The sequence below is a fragment of the Otolemur garnettii genome, unplaced genomic scaffold (genome assembly GCF_000181295.1).
Source record: "Otolemur garnettii isolate 467f Iridium unplaced genomic scaffold, OtoGar3 scaffold00004, whole genome shotgun sequence".
Taxonomy (NCBI): domain Eukaryota; kingdom Metazoa; phylum Chordata; class Mammalia; order Primates; family Galagidae; genus Otolemur; species Otolemur garnettii.
In genome coordinates, this window is record NW_003852399.1 from 15,416,881 (window position 1) to 15,436,184 (window position 19,304).

Sequence of the window (19,304 nt, forward strand, 5' to 3'; positions counted from 1 at the left end):
ATGTCAAAACAATTTACTCATAAAGATTTCAGACAGAAAAAATGGATTTTTAATTTGTTATGTATATGATTTAGCAATTAATTATCCACCTAATTTAGGAAAAAGTCATTCTTTTACTGAGGGGAAGATTATATTAGGTTTGAAATTCATTGCCCACAAACTATATATCCAGAATTCATCATTAGACATTAGAAATGTCTAATATTGTCATAAAGCTATACATAAACACAGTGTCAGGGCAGTTACTTTCTAAAGCACATAATAATTCAAAATATGGGATGGCACCTGTGGCTCAAAGGAGTAGGGCGCTGGCCCCATATGCCATAGGTGGTATGTTCAAACCAGACCTGGAAAAAAAAAAAGCCTGCCAAAAACAATCATTCAAAATATGATACGTTTAAGGAACACTAGAAAATAATTATGTATAAAACAGAACTGCTACAGTATAAAGGTTAACATTTTTGTAGGTAGAAAAAGTTTTAAAGATTGTTTTCATCTGGTGTTACTTTTCTCATGAGGAAAGAAATATCCTCTAGCAAATAATTGAATAAAAATACTTTTTCTGTTTTATATCCAAAATAACATCACGTAGCAGCACTGCTGAGCACTATTTTCTACCTAATACGTTTCTGAACTGCCTTTTGTCTAGCAGAGGAGGATGGACTCCAAGACTTACTTTTACCCATTGTGATAGTAATAATCATTATTTTTCTATGGGGCTTTTACAATAGCTGAGTATTTTTAATCTTGGCAACTTAATTCATAGTTTAAAACTCCAGAACTGCAAAGGTTTAATTTTAAGGTATAATTTCGGCAATATTGAAGAAGGAGTTAGTAATGCAATAATTTTCTATGGAGGGCTCTTTAATAGAATGACTGTATTCTCTTTACCAAAATAAAAAGATTTCTTAGGCTAGTTTATTGTTTTAGTAAGTACTATGAATATTGAAAATGTACTTATGAATTATTATGTTGGCATTTTTTGGTTTTGCTGTCAGGTTTTATGGATCCATACTTAAAAATATTTTTTATAGCACTCCATTGTATGTACATGTACAATTTAAATTCTGGTCTGTTGTTTTTGCTTCAGAGCAAATGAATTCATATATTATATAACAGTTAAATGTGTGCTAAGGAAGTTGTGACTTAACATTAAGATCCTAGTCAGGTGGAGTGGCACCTGTGGCACAGCTGGTAGGGCACCGGTTCCATACACCGAGGGTGGCAGGTTCAAACCCAGCCCTGGTGAACTGCAACAAAACAATAGCTGGGCATTGGGTGGCACCTGTGGCTCAAAGGGCATTGGGTGGCACCTGTGGCTCAAAGCGCTAGCCCCATATGCTGGAGGTGGCGGGTTCAAACCCAGCCCCAGCCAAAAACTGAAAAAAAAAAAAAATAGCTGGGCACTGTGGTGGGCGCCTGTAGTCCCAGCTACTGGGAGGCTAAGGCAAGAGAATCTCCTAAACCCGGGAGTTGGAGGTTGCTGTGAGCTGTGTGACTCTACGGAGGGCAAAAAAGTGAGACTTCGTGTCTGCGAACAAACAAAAAAAAGATTCTAGTCAGGTATTAATGAAGGATGGGTTACCATGCTGCCCAATCTTTGGGTATGGCTTAATAACTTAAAAGAAAGAAAAATATATTATCTCAACGGTTCTGTAGATCAAAATGTACTGGTGGTCTGTGCTGCTTTCTCTGAGTCTCAGAGGCCCACAAGGCTAAAATAAAAATGTTGGTGGATTGGACTCATCACAAGGTTTTGGGGGAAATGTATTTTGCTACCTGTTTGGACTGTTGCTAGGATTCAGTTCCTCAAGGTTGTGGGACTGAAATCCCTGTTTCCTTGCTGGCTACCGGCTGAGCACTGTCCATATCTCTTACATGTTTCTTTCCTCCCTGGATGAGAACTCTATATCTTAGAGGTGGAAAGTGGTGCACTAAATACTTCTCACACCGGAAATCTCTTTGATTTCCCTTTCTGATATATCCATCTGTTGCCTTCTTCCACACATCTCTGATTCCACATGAGGACATTTCTCTGCTTTTAAAGGCCTGTGTGATTGGCTTGGATATCCTATCTGGATAATAGAAGTTTATCTATCTTAAAGTCCTTATCCTTAATTATATTTTCAAAATCCCTTTGCCATATAACATAACATATGCACAAGATATATGTATATATATATATATATATAAAGGGGAGGGGTATTTGACATCACATGCAAATCTGTATGTCTTAGTCCAGCTACAAGCATTTATTCATTTAACTATAGCCTTTGATATTGTCAAAGCCAAATGGTATATTGTGAAGTTCACAAAACTTTGCTTGAAATTTCAAAGGCTGTCTCCCACCTCCCTGCAGTTTGGAATCATATTTTTATTCCACAGTTACCTCAAACTATACCTCTGGACCCTATATCTATGCTGCAGTAACTTTAATCTAATAATCCAGACATTTTCTCAAAGTTTATAGTTGTATTTTTTTGATATTATTTCAAGATAATCTTAATGTTTGAGTCTTAACTCATTTTATCCTCCTCTATACAATCACATAGTAGTTATTTCTTAACCTTTTCAAAACTTTTCTAAGACTGGCCTTCTGTATTAGATCATAGGAAATATCAATTTATTAGTGATCTCATGCATTTATATGTGTTTATCAAACAGCCAACACTGAACCACACACATCAGATTCATCTAGAGCAGTGGTTCTCAACCTTCATAATGCCATGACCCTTTAACACAGTTCCTCATGTTGTAGAGAACCCCAACCATAAAATTATTTTCATTGCTACTTCAAAACTATAATTTTGCTACTGTTATGAATCATAATGTAAATATCTGATATGCAGGATGTATATTGATTATTACAAAGTGGTCGCAACCCACAGGTTGAGAACTGCTGATCTAGATGATACATTAAAATGTAGAATTCATGACCCCAGTTAACATATCCTGAATCAGACTCTGTAACAGGGTCCTAAGCATATACATTTTAATAAGAGGCCTCTAGATCCTTATACTTACCAAGACTGTTAAATTTTGTTTGCTATTTTTCTCTTTCTGGAAGAGACTAAACCATTCTTCAGTTGTATAAATAAGATGCAAAGAAAAATATTTGTTGAATTGTTATCCCTGTAAAGATACCTATACTGGATGAGATCCATGATTTTTTTTTTTAAAGACAGAGTCTCACTTTGTCACCCTCAGTAGAGTTCTATGGCAACACAGCTCACAACCTCCATCTCTTGGGCTTATGCAATTCTCTTGCCTCAGCCTCCAGATAGTTGGGACTACAGGTGCCCTCCACAACCCATAAAATTATTTTTTGTTGCAATTTGGCCAGGGATGGGTTTGAACCCACTGCCCTCGGTATATGGGGCCAGCGCCCTACTCACTGAGCCCCAGGTGCTGCCCAATCCATAGTGTTTCTAAATCTCATTTTTCTCAACCATAAAATTGAAGTGATAATTATTCTTACTTCATAGTGTTGTTAGGAATAAAATAATATATAGAGAGTGTCATATTAGCTTCTGATGCCGTAGGCATTCAATGAATAACAGTTATAATATTGATAATATTTTGATGTGTTTAAAAGTGTACTTACTTTTATGCATGAGAATTTCAATTCTATGGGAGAAGATATATATATATATATTTAAAAGATATATATGCATATATATCTTTTACAGAGTTAAAATTCTTTTTCAAAAGAGGCTATGCATTTTGTTGGTCAGTTATTTTAATGAGAGCTATTGAAATAATCAAACATGTTTAGAGATGTCGTCACAGACGACATCTCTAAACATAACAGATGAATCAGCATAGAATTCAATATCATATTTCAGTAAGATTCTACTTGATATCAGGAAACCCTAAAAATTGGAATAGGCTACTTTTCTCAAATACTAACTCAGAGTACAGTAGCCCGCCTCCCCCATTATTTTTACTCCAAATATACTCCCCCATTATTTTACTCCAGTGAATGCCTGAAATCATAGATAGTACTGAACTCTATACAGGGTGTATATAGTTTGTTCAATCTGATAAGAGACCACTACTAAGTCTCTTAGGGACAGGTGGGTATACAAGGGCATATACAGCATGGATATGCGGGGCACAGGAATGATTCATCTTCAGGAAAGAACAGAGTGGAAAGATTTCATCATGCTTTTCAGAACAGCCAGCAATTTAAACTTATTGTTTCTTTCTAGAACTTTCTGTTTAATATTTTTGTACTGTGTTTTACCAAAAGTATCTAAAACTGAGGAAAGCAAAATCCCAGATGGTGGCGGTGCAGGGGACTACTATATTAGATTATCCTGCTGATTATATTTAATGTTTTAATTTAAAGTATATTTTAAATGTTTAGCATTAGGCAAAAGAAGCTACTTTAAATGTGAAGTTAAATAATCAACAAAATGTTTTATTTTTTCCTTATTTTAGTTTTTAACTTTTATGGATACTTACTAATTATACATATGGCTGGTGTCCATAGGATATTTTGGTAAGAGCATGCAGTGTGTAATGAACAAATTAGGATCACTGTGACCATTCATCAGCTCAAACATTTACCATTACCTTTCGTTGGAAACATTTCAAATTCACTCAGGATTTATTTTGAAGTATGCATTAGATATTGTTTCATATCATTGCTTTATTGTGCTAACAAACACTAGATCTCATTCTTTCTATTTAAATGTATTTTTGTACCATTAATAAACCCTTCTTCATATCCCCTCCTCACTTGCCTTCTCAGCCACTGGTAAAAATAATTCTAATCACTATCTCTATGTGCTTTAAAATGTACAAGTAAAAAGAACAAAATTAGATATTGATAATCTAGACAATTTTGCTCAATGCTAGATAAATTTTCCATGGAAAGTTTTCATATGTAAATGACACAGGTCTTAAAAAAAAACCTATTAAATAGTTAATTTTGAAGAGCCACTCAAAAGAATTAAAGAAAAATGTATATAATCTGTATATGGGTATTAATCGAGCATAATCATTTTATAAACTATTTTTTACTTATATTTTCAAATCATCTGGGATTACAGAGTTATTATACCCAAAAGACCAAAATTCATGAAATTTCTATTGTAGTAACTTCTCAAGAATTTTGTGTTCTTTCAGGTTTCTGTTCATAACTTCTATGATGCCACTTATAACATCTGTGTTCTTCATTGAATCAAATCATACATATAAAGTAATGGATGACTGCCTGACCATGATGTCTTTCCATGTGACTCATGTTTTTCTCATCAGTGGCAGTAAATTACCATAAAGTTCTACTCATTTTTTCCAAGCACAATAGACAATTGGTGAATGTAAGTTAGTCTATGATCTTCACCGATGCAATTTTCTGTTATTAAAACGTCTTTTAACCTAGGTTGGCCCACTAACTTTAAAACTGTAGAAGGTTATTTTCCTGCTTTTAAATATTAGTAGTGTTTAAGAGCTCTTAAAAATTTATTGGAAATTCTTATTTTAGCCATGTGATTTTGTACAAAATTATATTTGGTCACATCCATTGAAGTATAAATAGAATGAATCATAGTTTATAGTTAGGTCTAAAATAAGTCACCAAAATGTATTCAGTTTACAACAGTAAAATATAGTTTATAATTATTCATACTGGGATAAAAATAAGGTCAATGCTTTGTTAAATTCTTGGTCTTTATTACTTTGCATATAATTTTTTGAGACATTTTTTGAAACTTCTTAAACTTGAAGCTCTGAGTTGTTAAATTTCTGTGAATATCTAGCTGCTTATGTTCTTACCATATATCATTATTCTTATCATACACTTGATTGTCTTCCGATTATTTCCAAAAGTTTGTTTTATAGGACTTCTAATTCACATTTTAGGGTTATGAAGAATAAAGTAAAAAACTGTTGTATAAAAAAATAAATTTGATACATACAAATTTAATTTAAATTTAATATATACTAAGTTGAATAGTAAAATAACTATGAACATTTTTGATAAGATACACTATTTATGAATGATAATGAGCAGTGCTCTTATATCTTTCTAAATGTACCACACATGTGTCTGTAGACCGTGTACCTGTCTTCTTCAGAGAAGTTTCTCTTTAAGTCCTTTGCCCACACTGAGATGGGATCACTTGTTCTTTTCTTGCTAATACGTTTGAGTTCTCTGTGGATTCTGGTTATTAAGCCTTTCTCAGACACATAACCTGCAAATATCTTCTCCTGAAGGCTGTCTGCTTACGTTACTTACTGTGTTCTTGGCTGTGCAGAAGCTTTTTAGTTTGATCAGGTCCAAGTAATGTATTTTTGGTGTTGCTTCATTGCCCAGGGGGGTCCTCCTCATAAAATATTTGCCCAGGCAGATTTCTTCAAGTGTTTTCCCTGCAATTTCTTCTAGTATTTTTATAGTTTCATGTCTTAAGTTTAAACCTTTTATCCATTGAGAGTCTGTCATTGTTAATGGTGAAAGGTATAGGTCCAGTTTCAGGCTTTTATAGGTCACCAGCCAGTTTGCCCAACACCATTTGTTAAATAGGAAGTCTTTTTCCCACTGAATATTTTTAATTGGCTTATCAAAGATAAAATGATGGTGCTCATCATCCTTAATCATCAGATAAATGTAAATCAAAACTACTTTGAGATACCATCTAACTCTAGTATGATCAGCCCACATCACAAAATCCTAAAACCAGAGATGTTGATGTGGATGTGGAGAAAAGGAAACACTTCTACACTGCTGGTGGGAATGCAAACTAATACGTTCCACTTAGAAAGATGTTTGAACATCACTTATGATCACTTATGAATCTAAAAATAGACCTGCCATTCGATCCTGCAATTCCTCTATATACCTATATACTTAGGTATATATCCAGAAGACAAAAATCACTGTATAACAAAGATATTTGCACCAGAATGTTTATTGCAGATTAATTCATAATTGATAAGTCATGGAAGAAGCCCAAGTGCCCATGCACCCATGAATGGATTAATAAATTGTAGTATATGTACACCATGGAATATTATGCAGCCTTGAAAAAGACGGAGACTTTACCTCTTTCATGTTTACATGGATGGAGCTGGAGCATATTCTTCTTAGCAAAGTATCTCAAGAATGGAAGAAAAAGTATCCAATGTACTCATCCCTACTGTGAAACCAATTTATAAGTACCCACACTTCCATATGAAAGCTATAACCCAACTACAGCCCAAGATGAAGGGAAAGAGGAGGGGAAGGGGGGAGATAGGGAGGGGAGGGGGAAGATGGGTAGAGGGAGGGTAGTTGTGGGACCAAACCTATGGTGCATTTTACAAGGGTACATGTTAAATCTACTAAGTGTAGAAGATAAATATCTTAATACAAGAACTAAGAAAATGTGGTGAAGGCTATATTAACCAGTTTCTTGAAAGTTTTTCAAATTGTATATAAAACCAGCACATTGTACCCCATAATTACATTAATGTACACAGCTATGATTTGATAAAACAATAAAACTAAATGTACCACACAAAATTCATGCTGTAGTCTGATTCCTGCTAAAAGCTATTTTATAATATGGAATCTGTTTATATTTCACTTGCAAAGAGGCATAATAGTTCGTAATAAGTGAAAGATCATATGATAACATATAATGGAATATCCTACCATTTTAGGAACAATGTACCATGGGTATAAAGTAATATAGTAATATATTATCATATTATTTAATTTAGTAATATATTACTATATTATTTAATTTTATATTAAAGTAATATAAGATTATCTATTCATTTTGTGTATAATTGCTTTAAAATCTTTACTTTTTTGGTATCATGTAAAACATGATAAATTAGCACCTGTTATATGTTATATATAATCGTTATTTTTAATGTGTGGGATTATTCAATGAATAATTTTATCACTGATCACTTAGACAATTCAATAACCAGTAATAGGCGTAAAATAAATGAGACATAGTCTTTAAAACCACTTCAAACACAGGATATTTATTCTGTCATATTGATTGTGTATGTGTGTGACTAATTAATGCATTATGGAACCAAAATGCCTACCTTTAGCAAATTTGCTAAAGAATAATTTTCATATTTTAGCTCAGAATTATAAAAATTTGGCCCAATACGACTACCACAACTAAGAAACATTTATTGAGTGATTTCTATGTGCCAATCACAGTTATTTCACATAAATTATCTCATCTTTCAAAATTATGTGCAAAGTGGTAAAGACCAAGAATTTAACAAAGCATTGAATTTATTTACATCCCAGTATGAATAATTATAAACTATATTTTACTGTTGTAAACTATATACATTTTGGAGACTTATTTTAGAACTAACTATAAACTATCACTCATTCTATTTATACTTCAGTGGATGTGACCAAATGTAATTTAGTACACAATTGCATGTCTAAAATAAGATTGCTGATAATCTTGCGAATTAAAACAATATCATAAAAGATAAAATATAGTCTTGCATACTTCATTTGTAACTTACGGATTCTTTGTCTTTTTAAGTACTTGACATACAAAAGGAGAGTTATACTACTTGCTATTCTATTTAGCTACCTGTCACACACGTTAATGAAAATTTATCCTTGAAAATATCAAATTACATTAGTGTTTTGTTTAATCTTAGAGGTTATTTCCAGCTCTTAAGCTTTAAAAATTTAAACTGTAGTGCCATGAAATTTAATGGAGAACTTAAAATTTAAAATCATCAATTATGCTTCTGGTAAAACAGCTAAATTTCAGCCAGATAAGATTATGTTATAAAATCCCATTTATTAAATACAGTAGACCTCTATAAGGTGACCACCTAAGGGGCTGTAACAAACTGGTCAGTGTATGGAGAGGGCCAACACAAAGACCTAGGCCTATTCTACTGTAGTGGTCATGTCCAGTCTGTGAAAATTAGGTCAAGTTAAGGAGGTGGTCAGTGTAGGGAAGTGATCAGCTCTGAAGGTTCTACTGTAGTTAGCTAGCAATAAAGATAGGGTAGATTCATAAAAGAAGTTACTGGATTTTCATTCTTAAAGACTTTTAAGAATGAAAGAGGGAAATTCATTTTGTATATGCACCTCCTATTTCAGCACATTCTTGGCATATTCCAGACACTTAATAAATGATTTTTAAACTCAGCTAATGCACAGACTAGCAATTTGAATTAGTAATGAGGAAAGATTTATACATCTCCCACTTTAAAGAATTAAACCCCAGTCAATGTGTTAAAAAGCAGACATGAACTACATTTAATCACTTAGAACTTCTGATCTTCACAGATGTTTACATCAAATGATTAAGGTTTAGAAAAGAAATTGGCCTTCTATCTTTATAAAACTATAAATGATAGAAAAATTACCAATTCATTTCATGTATAATTGCTTTAAAATCTTTACTTTTTGGATTAATAGCTTTTTGAAACATTTTAAAACTATGAAATTACTCATATAACCCACACATACACAAACCAGGCTGGTAATGAAAAATTGCTGCAGTCAGTGATATATGACCTATATAAGCTTTGTGCTTCATATGGAAATGATAGGATGGAATTAAGGTTTTATTTTTTCTCCAGAAATAGGATGATCAAACTAAGTATGTAATCCCTTTTCAAACTGAATTTCTTTTATGTGTGTTGCTAAATGTATCATTTCTGTCATCTTCTATAATTGATAAATTAATTAATGAGACAACAGAAAAAAAATTTTATTTGCATGCTAGAATGAAGTTTAATTGAGGCAATGGTTAATTTATAAATCTAACTTTATGTCAGAGGTATTTTCCTGGTTTTCACACAAAGTCTATGCTTTGTGTACTTGTTATAATTGATAGCACACAAATAGTGGTTTAAGGGTTCACTATGAGCTTGGTTTAGAAATTAATTCGTGAATTTATTGTCCCCTTACCAAAAAGTATTAAATTGATAAGAAGTATTTAGTATTTATTGTTTGATTCTAAATATTGTGGTGTATCCTAGAAAATTAAGTTTGAATTGGATTCCTCCTTATTTACATAATTACTTTCTTTACTATACCACTTCTTAATATCATGAAAAATAAAAATAAAAGAAATAAAATGTGCAAATCAAATATTTCTTTCTTTTTTTTTTTTTGCAGTTTTGGCCGGGGCTGGGTTTGAACCCACCACCTCTGGCATATGGGGCCATCGCCCTACTCCTTTGAGCCACAGGCACCACCCTAAAATCAAATATTTCAATAGTAATAATAAACAGCCTCAATCATTTTGATTTAACGGGTATATATCTTTGTGTATATATGTATATACATATATACTATACTACATATTAGATATAATTTTTATTCATAAAGAAATATGTCATCAAATTAAAATTTCAGTATTTAATTTAGAATTGTCAGCTTTAAATTTGATTTTTAATTTTTACCTCATACCACAAAGGACAACATAGGTTTATAAAATCTATTTAATATACAAATAAAAATTATATTTCCTATGTAGTATTATCTAAAATATTCTTCAGGTTTTATATGTTTCATATATGTTAAAGTGAGCTTGGGTTTTTCACAAATGTGAAAAGTTGCTGTCAAAATCTTAATTAACAAGATAATAGAGAAAAGAATAAAATCTCAAAAATATGTTTTTCATTGGCCATAGGTGGAGGGAGAGTATAATTTTAGTTCTTGCAAAGTCATAAGAACAAGCTAAAGTAGGCGGGAATTAAAGGATATAAAGTTGAAGGAATACAAGAAGCTAAAGTCAGAGTAGTTATAATAATAATTCATTTTGAAGAAAATGTTGATGGTTCCTTTTGTCAGGAAATATGAATTTATCTCAAGTCATGTATTGGGGCATTTTTAGAATTATTTGGCTAGATAAATATTGATTAGTTATTGCTCTTTTCAACTGATGATTACGTTAATGATGGTAGTTCCCAGTCTCTAGGAAAAATGATGATTTTTCTAAATCATTTTATTTATGTGAGTTTGCATTTATAACAATTGCTTCAGTTATCTGTCATCTTTGAAGGCACTTAGCAATACTTTTTTTTCACTGTACTTTCAGTTGAAGACTTGACTTTACACATTACAGATGGATCTCTGGCAGTGCAGCTCATCTGGTCAATACAGTCAGGCCCTCGTCTTCACTCACTGTGCTTCACACGCTGTTTCATGGTGCCTTGCCCTGTGGACACACCACAGCATGGAATTCTCATTAGGATATTTAAATAAGTATTTTTGAAAAATGCTCATTCTCATCTATATTGGTTTTACATTTCTGCATAACCAATAACCACAAGTTAGAGAATTAATACAAGTTAACAAATTTATAATTCTTTAGGTCAGAAGTCTGAGCAGAAGCCATCTTCAAGTCTCACAAGGCTTGAATGCAAGTGAGGCCAGCACTGTGACTCACTCCTGAGACTCAGGATTCTCTTTCAGTAGGAATTTATTTTCTTGCAGCTGAAAGATTGACGTCCCCACTTTCTTGCTCACTATTGACCAGAGATCTGTCTTAGCTTTTAGAAGCTGCCTGTGGTTCCTTGTCATACCTTCCCTGAAGGCAGTCGGCAACCTGGCTTTGTTTCAGCCAGCTGGAGCATATTTCCATGATTTATCTCCCCCTCATGGAGTCCTGCACAGCCCAGGGTAATCTCAAGAGTGGCAGCCCGTTCAGCATTTGCCATATAATGTTTCCTAATCAAAGAAACAGCAATCCTGTTACATCCAGAGACTCTACCTGCACTCATGGGGAAGGACTGGAAATCTTGTAGCCCACATTGAAATTCTGCCTATCACATTGTGTTGAGTCACTCATGTAGGTGACAGTTCAAAACAGGAATGAGGGAATAAAAAGAAGGTCAGAAAATGCATTTTATAATTAATTAACATAAGTTGACATAAATTTCCAATCTATTTTTCCTCAAACTTACTTTGGTAAGTTAATTTTTTAGATTGGAAAATAGTGTATCCCTATATTCTTTTGTATATGTTAGAAACAATTCAATTGTAAGCATACAGAGGATGCCAAAAATATATACACATTTTAAGAAAGAAAAAAACTGTATTAAAATTTGAATACTTGGCCATGCATGTCTCTGGGACGTGAGGTAGGTGGATTGCCTGAGCTCAGGAGACGAGATCTGCTTGAGCAAGAGTGAGACCACATCTCTAAAAATAACCAGACATTGTGGCAGATATGTGTAGTCCCAGCCACTGAGGCAAGAGGGTCACTTGAGCTCAAAAGTTTGAGTTTTCTGTGAGGTATGATGCCAAAGCACTCAACCAAGGGTGGCCTACTGAGACTCTGTCCCCAAAAATAATTAAATTAAAATATTAATACTCAAGTCATGTTTGACTTCTGCAATAATAAGAGATACAAAATATAATATATAAGATAACAAATGTTAGTGATAGGTATATACTGATTATTGTAATATTGATAGTTTTATTTCCTTCCTTAGAATTGTGTATACTTTTTCTTTTTTGATGCCCTCTTACACGATGTTTCAAATTGCTTTCTTGTTTTAAGATGGCCACATATTAGTAAGAATTCATCTCTAAAACAGAACATCTCTTCCTTCATAGTGAGAAATGTAGGGTGATGGGGAAACCTCAGAACATGTTGCACAAAGAGCCAAAAGATGTGTTTAGTGCTGGACGTATCACTCAGAAGCTGGGATCCTAAACTCCTTACAACTTTTATATAAAACGGGTAATATAATACGGATTCCAAGGTTGTTCTGAAGATCAAGGGAACTAATGCTGCAACATTCAGAGAGCAACACCTGACATGTAACCAGCATTCAATATATATTAGCATATTATATTGATAATATTATATTACTATACTCTATGGTAAGACGATATAATACATACGTCAGCATATAACATTTCAATCTTCATTTAATCAAAATGAATAATAGTATCCATTTATTTGTTTTGTCTTCACTAGAAGGGTGTTTGAATAAGAAAGTATATTGAGGCTGAAGATGTCACACGGTAGCAGCCTTAGCTGGGGCTTCCCTGGAGTCACAGAGCTTCCAAGAGGGACTTTCATTTTCTGCTTGAACCAAGGGAAGAAATAACACTTTTCACACATGTCCACACACATATGGTGCTCTTCCAGTGACAAAGATCAAAACCTTCACAGAGGCTAAGGGAAGTATGTGCAGAAGATTTGCGTCTCTGAGGTATAGACAAGAGACAGCACTGGAGCACAGTGAAACCGTCATTCCGAGTGACTTGGAAAGAAGACACGATGGAAGAATGCCAAGTCGTATGTAGAAATTAATAGACAAATACTTACGACTTAAGTAAAATCCTTTAATTAAGTACATAGGCAAAAATTCACAGGAATTTGATAGTTTATTATAAGGCTCCTGCAGCACAGAACAAATACCTTTGTACAGACATTGTGGCTGCAAGAGATGCTACCTAGAACCCAAAGGGATAATTAGTGCCAAACTGTAACATAGTGTTATTTTTGTCATTTTGATTGAATGTAGTAATAGTGACAAATAACAGAGATTATTATTACATATATAAGTCATGGTTTTGTAAATGTAATTATTGTTAAGAATAGTGATGGTTCTGTGATTTTATCACAGACAAGATTTCTACAACACTGCGGAACAAAGTCAGTACCTCTGCCTGAAAGAGGTGGGAAACATGAAAGATAGGCACAGAATTGTTTGATGACAGATGTGCACAGTGTTCCACAGCAACAGCTTCTGAATTCAATATAATGTACATAATTTTCAATCATCTTTAAAATTTCAAATAAAAGATTCCTTTAGGTATAATATTGCTTCTTGACCTTTTGGTTAAGACCAAGTATGGGTGTTAGTATATGAAGATCTTCCCAATGGGTAGATGCCATCCAAATATTTCAAAATTTTACCAGCCATTTTTAGCATTATTTTTAAAAGCACCTAATCAGCTCTAATACACTCAATATATTTTGATAATTTTGAAAATGCCATCTGAAATAATGAGTGCAATTTCACTCCTTTCCCAGCTTTTATATTCATGCATGATTATTTCTGTCTTGTGGAATATATCTCTTCTAGCGTGATTTCATATGAATTTCTCTGTCTACATTTGTTAGTAAGCGCAGACTCTCATTTTGTCTATTTGCACTATTGCCTATTTTTTTCTGGTTTTATACCAGGGAAATTCTGGAATAAATAATGAGAAAACCTCCTTAAGGCTTTCTCACATTTTCACTGTAACACAAGTTTTAGATGACTGTAAATAAACATCAAAAATAAAAATACATAACATTCTGCTATGAGAAACTATAGCAGAATGTTATCAGATCTTATACGAGAGGAAATTTATTAATATCGAAAGCCAGAAGGAAAATATTCATTAAGGAAAAGATTGATTGATTAAAGTTAATAAATATTGAAGCTCATTGAATCTAATAGTTAGAAAGTTACTCTTATATACAAGTTCACAAGAAAATGAGGTTTTATACATTTCCAATCTCTAGAGCAGGAAAAAATATACATAGCACTATTGATACTAATATAAAATTTATGAAAAACATGAATTGAAAATTTACTAAAAACATAAAAAGGCCAAGTATGTGAAAAATACTATAATATTAACTTACCATTAATGCTACTCTTATACTTAATGATATTTTTGGCTTATGAATTGGGGAAAATAACAGAATGATTTTCTTGAACTTAGTAGCCCTGAAGAAGAAATATGAGATGAAATCAAGGCAATTAAAAAGAATATGTGTTATGATGAGATATTTATCAAGTGTAATCTTTGGATCTGAGTTGATTAATGTGAGAAAAGAGAATGTATATATATATATAACTTTTAGATATATGACTTGAAGAAAGATTTGAGATAGGAAAACAACAGATGGCATTTTTGATTTATATTGGATAGTACTAACTTTTTGTAATGCAAATTAAAATTCCAGTTTTACCAGTTTTGTTTCTTTAGTTTCCTTATTTTTCTATAATTTTCAAAGTAGGTCCATCTGTGTGTAGTTTTAAAGTGGTCCACGGTGTTAATTAAAGAGATTAGCCAGAAAGACTGTTAGATTACATTTCAATTATCCTTAAATTCCTCTAGTTATGACAGTGTATTGATTCATTTTTTTCTCTTGAGTCAAGTTGATATGATTTTATTTGTAGCAAAAATCTGTTAACAGTATCAGTAACTCAAACCTTATATTTTCCCAAGAAGCCATACATGCCATTCCGCCAGCCTTGGCTCACAAAGAAACTGAAATACATTTAACACATGGAAGTCAATTTTGTAGGGGACATGCTTCATATTTTTGCAAAATTTGTACTATTTTTATTTTTTAATCACAAAATTATCATTGATATACCCAATGTCCACCTGAAATTAGTAAATAAAATTCAGCAGAGATCATAATCAGGTAATATTTAGATCTATGCATCTTAGAGTTATTTCACATATTTTTGTATGCATACAATTAAATGACAAACAATGATAACAGCACAGTTTGAAACAAATCCTATATATCTATGTGAACTTTGAATATTTAATACCTGTTTTTGTTTTCTGATAACACGTCGGTTTAATATTTGATATTACTCTGTTCACATTTTCATTTCCACTTGATCAAAACCCCTTACTTTTTGTATGTGACATAACACTACTGCCTAAGAAAAATCAAGATGCCTTATAAGTTTAGTGATATTAAAAAAATAAGAGAAAGATTCATATAATTTTTTTTCTTTGAGACAGAATCTCAAGCTGTTGCCCTGGGTAGAATGCTGTGGTGTCATAACTCACAGCAACCTCAAACTCTTGGGCTTAAGTGATCCTCTTGCCTCAGTTTTTCTATTTTAGTAGAGACACTTTTGCTCAGGCTGGTCTTGAACTTGTAAGCTGAAGCAATCCACCCACCTTGGCCTCCCAGAGTGCTAGGATTATAGGCATGAACCACCATGACCAGCTGCTAATTTTAAATTGTCAATCTAATTTTACTAAAAATTTGAATGAGTACTATGATCATTAGAAGTTCTCAAAAATAGTCTGAGCATGAGCCTGCAATCCTAGCACTCTAGGAGGCTGAGGCAGGAGGATCCCTTGAGGTCAGGAGTTGAACAGCCTGAACAAGAGTAAGACCCTATCTCTACTGAAGATAGAAGTTTAGCCAGTCCTTGCTAATGGCAGGTGCCTGTAGTTTCACCTACTTGGGAGGGTGAGGCAGGAGGATCACTTGAACCCAAGAATTTGAGGTTTCTGTGAGCTAGGCTGATGATGCCAATAGCACACTAGCCTGGGGCAACAGAGTGAGACTCTGTGTCAAGAAAAGAAAAAAAGGATAAAAGAACAATAAACAAAACTTATATTTTGAATCTTGTCACTTCTTATGATCTTTACTGTTAACAATGAGGACAGAACTACTATCATGCCTCCCCTGGAGTAAACTGAATTACTACACTAGACTTCTAACAGACCTCCTAGTTCTGTCTCTTGCCTTTCCAATGCTCTTTCCAAGAGTATTTTTAAATAGAAGTCAAAATTTTAAAAATTGTTCTCAAAAACATATTGAGGGAAATTCTTAAAATCCTAATATGAATATCAAGAATTATTTAAATATTATGAAGGTTTACATAGTGCATGCATTATGTCAAAGGTATAAAAGGAGATTCATCATTATATAATAAATACTAAAACATTGTTCATGGTAAAATTAGTTATGTCTAACAGAAATATTTTTTAATTCACATCAAAAATAAAATACAATGATGTAAGTGTGCCAAGTGATAGAAAAAAATAAGTTATATTCTTGTAATAAACTAATTCTATTATTTGCTTAGTTGGACTAATAGGCAATCCAATCCACTGGGTTAGGTCAGCACGGAGGTTTGTTTGTCTGACCGAGGTTTAAATTACCCTATCTTTAAATTACATGTTCTCATGCCTATAGCTAAAGTGCAGGGTTGAGAAAGTCACAATGCACAAACACTTTTTCAAGTGTTGATTGATTCGTTATCCTAATGTCTCATTGGCTAAAGCAAGTCCAATGGTCAGAACACAGGGGCATGATAAGGTTATATGGCAAAGGTCATGGACAAGAAAGACAAAGGATGAAGAAATGATGGCATTTTTGCAATCATTTTATTATAACTGCCTACCTTACTTTCCAATCTGATCCCCAATTGTGAATTGTCAACCCCAATTCTTTCTCAGTGAATGTCAAAAATAGTCATTTGATTGCTCAGGTCCAAAAACTTTGGAATCATACTTTATTCTTCTCCTGTTCTAGTGACTTACACCTAATTCATCGGCAAATATTAAATAAAAATGTATTTCGAATCTTATCACTTCTTATGATCTTTACTACTAACAATGTGGGCATAGCTACTATCATGTCTCCCCTGGCGTAAACAGAACTACTGCACTAGACTTCTAACAGACTACCTAGCTTTCTCTCTTCCCTTTCCAACTCAGTAGTATTTTTAAAGCTCAACACTCTCCTACTCAAAGCCTTTTTATGAATCTGCTCCATTAAGTTCTCAAAGACATAGCCCTATGTGAGATATTTGTTCTTCCATTTCCAGGCTGTAACCCTTGTCTTTCTTTTCAAATTAAATGTATCAATGATTGATGTATTTTAAGTGGAAGAATAAATAAAAATAATGGCAGGTGGGAGCAAATAGTCCAATAAGAATGATTGCCAGAAGCTGTATCACAGCATATTTACTTATATCCTATTGGGCAGATTATAGTCACATGAAACTTGGCTGCTTTAGGAGCTGGGGAATGTAGTTTCTATTCTGGGCGCTCATGTGCACAGCTAAATTATGCATTATTATTAATGAAAGAGAGGCTCATAGGAAACCATATCTACCACAGTGAGAGAATAAGAAAGAGCACATGTTCTTACTCAATATTTTTTCTTTTCTTTTTTCTTTTTTTGAGACAAAAGTGTCATTGGAGCTCATTTTAACCTCAAACTCCGGGGCTCAAGCAATCCTCCTGCCTCTGCCTGTTGAGTAGCTGGGATTCGAGGTGCCACCACCACACCCGGTTTAATTTTTTCTGGTTCTCGTAGAGATGGGGCCTCTCTCTTTCTCAGACTGGCTTTGGACTTCTGATCTTAAGCAATTCTACTACCTCATCCTCCCAGAGTGCTAGGATTACAGTTGTGAGCCACTAGACCTGGCCTCAATATCTTTTTATAGCAATAAAAATACCACGATTCTGCCAACTAAATTGGCATAGAACACAGTTGTGTCATACACTGACACACATACTGATTCATTCCAAAACATATATTAAGTACTTGCCATGTCCTATCATTGTACATGGTGTTAGAAAATCTTTAATAATCAAATTTGTAGAGAAAAACAAAAGCAACTAATATCCTGATATCCTATGAATATTACTTCATTTTATTTTATTTTATGTATTTATTTGTTTATTTTTGAGACAGAGCCTCAAGCTGTCACCCTGGGCAGAGTGCTATGGCATCACAGCTCACAGCAACCTCCAACTCCTGGGCTCAAGCAAGTCTCCTGCCTCCACCTCCCAAGTAGATGGGACTACAGGCACCCACCACAATGCCCGGCTATTTTTTGGTTGCAGTCATCATTGTTATTTGGCGGGTTCGGGTTAGACTCGAACCCGCCAGCTCAGGTGTACATGGCTGGTACCTTAACCGCTTGAGCCACAAGCTGATTTTTTTTTATTTGGAAACAAAATCTGTTAATCTATATTATTACTCAGATTAAGAAAAAGTGACATAGTTAAGTGACCTATAGTAGTGTGCTGGAACGAGCTCAGAGGTGGTCAGAACTTGTACTTCATCTTTTCCCCAACTACATTCAGAATCTTTGTGTTGGCACCTTGGAATCTATTGCATTGAGAATATTTAGACTATAAAAATAGGCAAACTTTAAAAAGTAGTTTTTGGCTTTTTGCTTGGTTTGGTTTTGTGTTTTTCTCCACATCCCTGGATTCTCTAATGGCATGTAGGATAGACGTGTAGTACCTTTCTCCTCCTTCCATCATACTGTTTACCATAGTAAATATTCATAAGGCAAAGAAATAAAGGTTTAAATAATGAGATAGTCTGTGCATAAATTAATTACTTAATTTCCTCCTTTAAATTAGTTCATTCATTATCTACACACTACAAAATAAATGCTAAAAATATAATGACAAGACATTCCAAGTGACAACTTATAAGCTAATTGACAACATTACTATAATTAAATATTTTTAGGAAATGTAAAGGCAAATAGTAGACATTAATACTTTTTAAAACTTATAAAATCTGTGTCTTTGAAGGTTTAGTTTCCATATTTTTTTATGGATCTGG

At 33.4% G+C, this 19,304-nt stretch overlaps 1 protein-coding gene across 2 annotated transcripts in view; it reads left to right on the forward strand.

The window, feature by feature from the left end:
• The window catches only part of CSMD3 (CUB and Sushi multiple domains 3), a 1,080,374-nt gene that overhangs the window by 137,005 nt on the left and 924,065 nt on the right, over positions 1 to 19,304 (forward strand). The gene's annotated exons all lie outside the window — the stretch shown is intronic.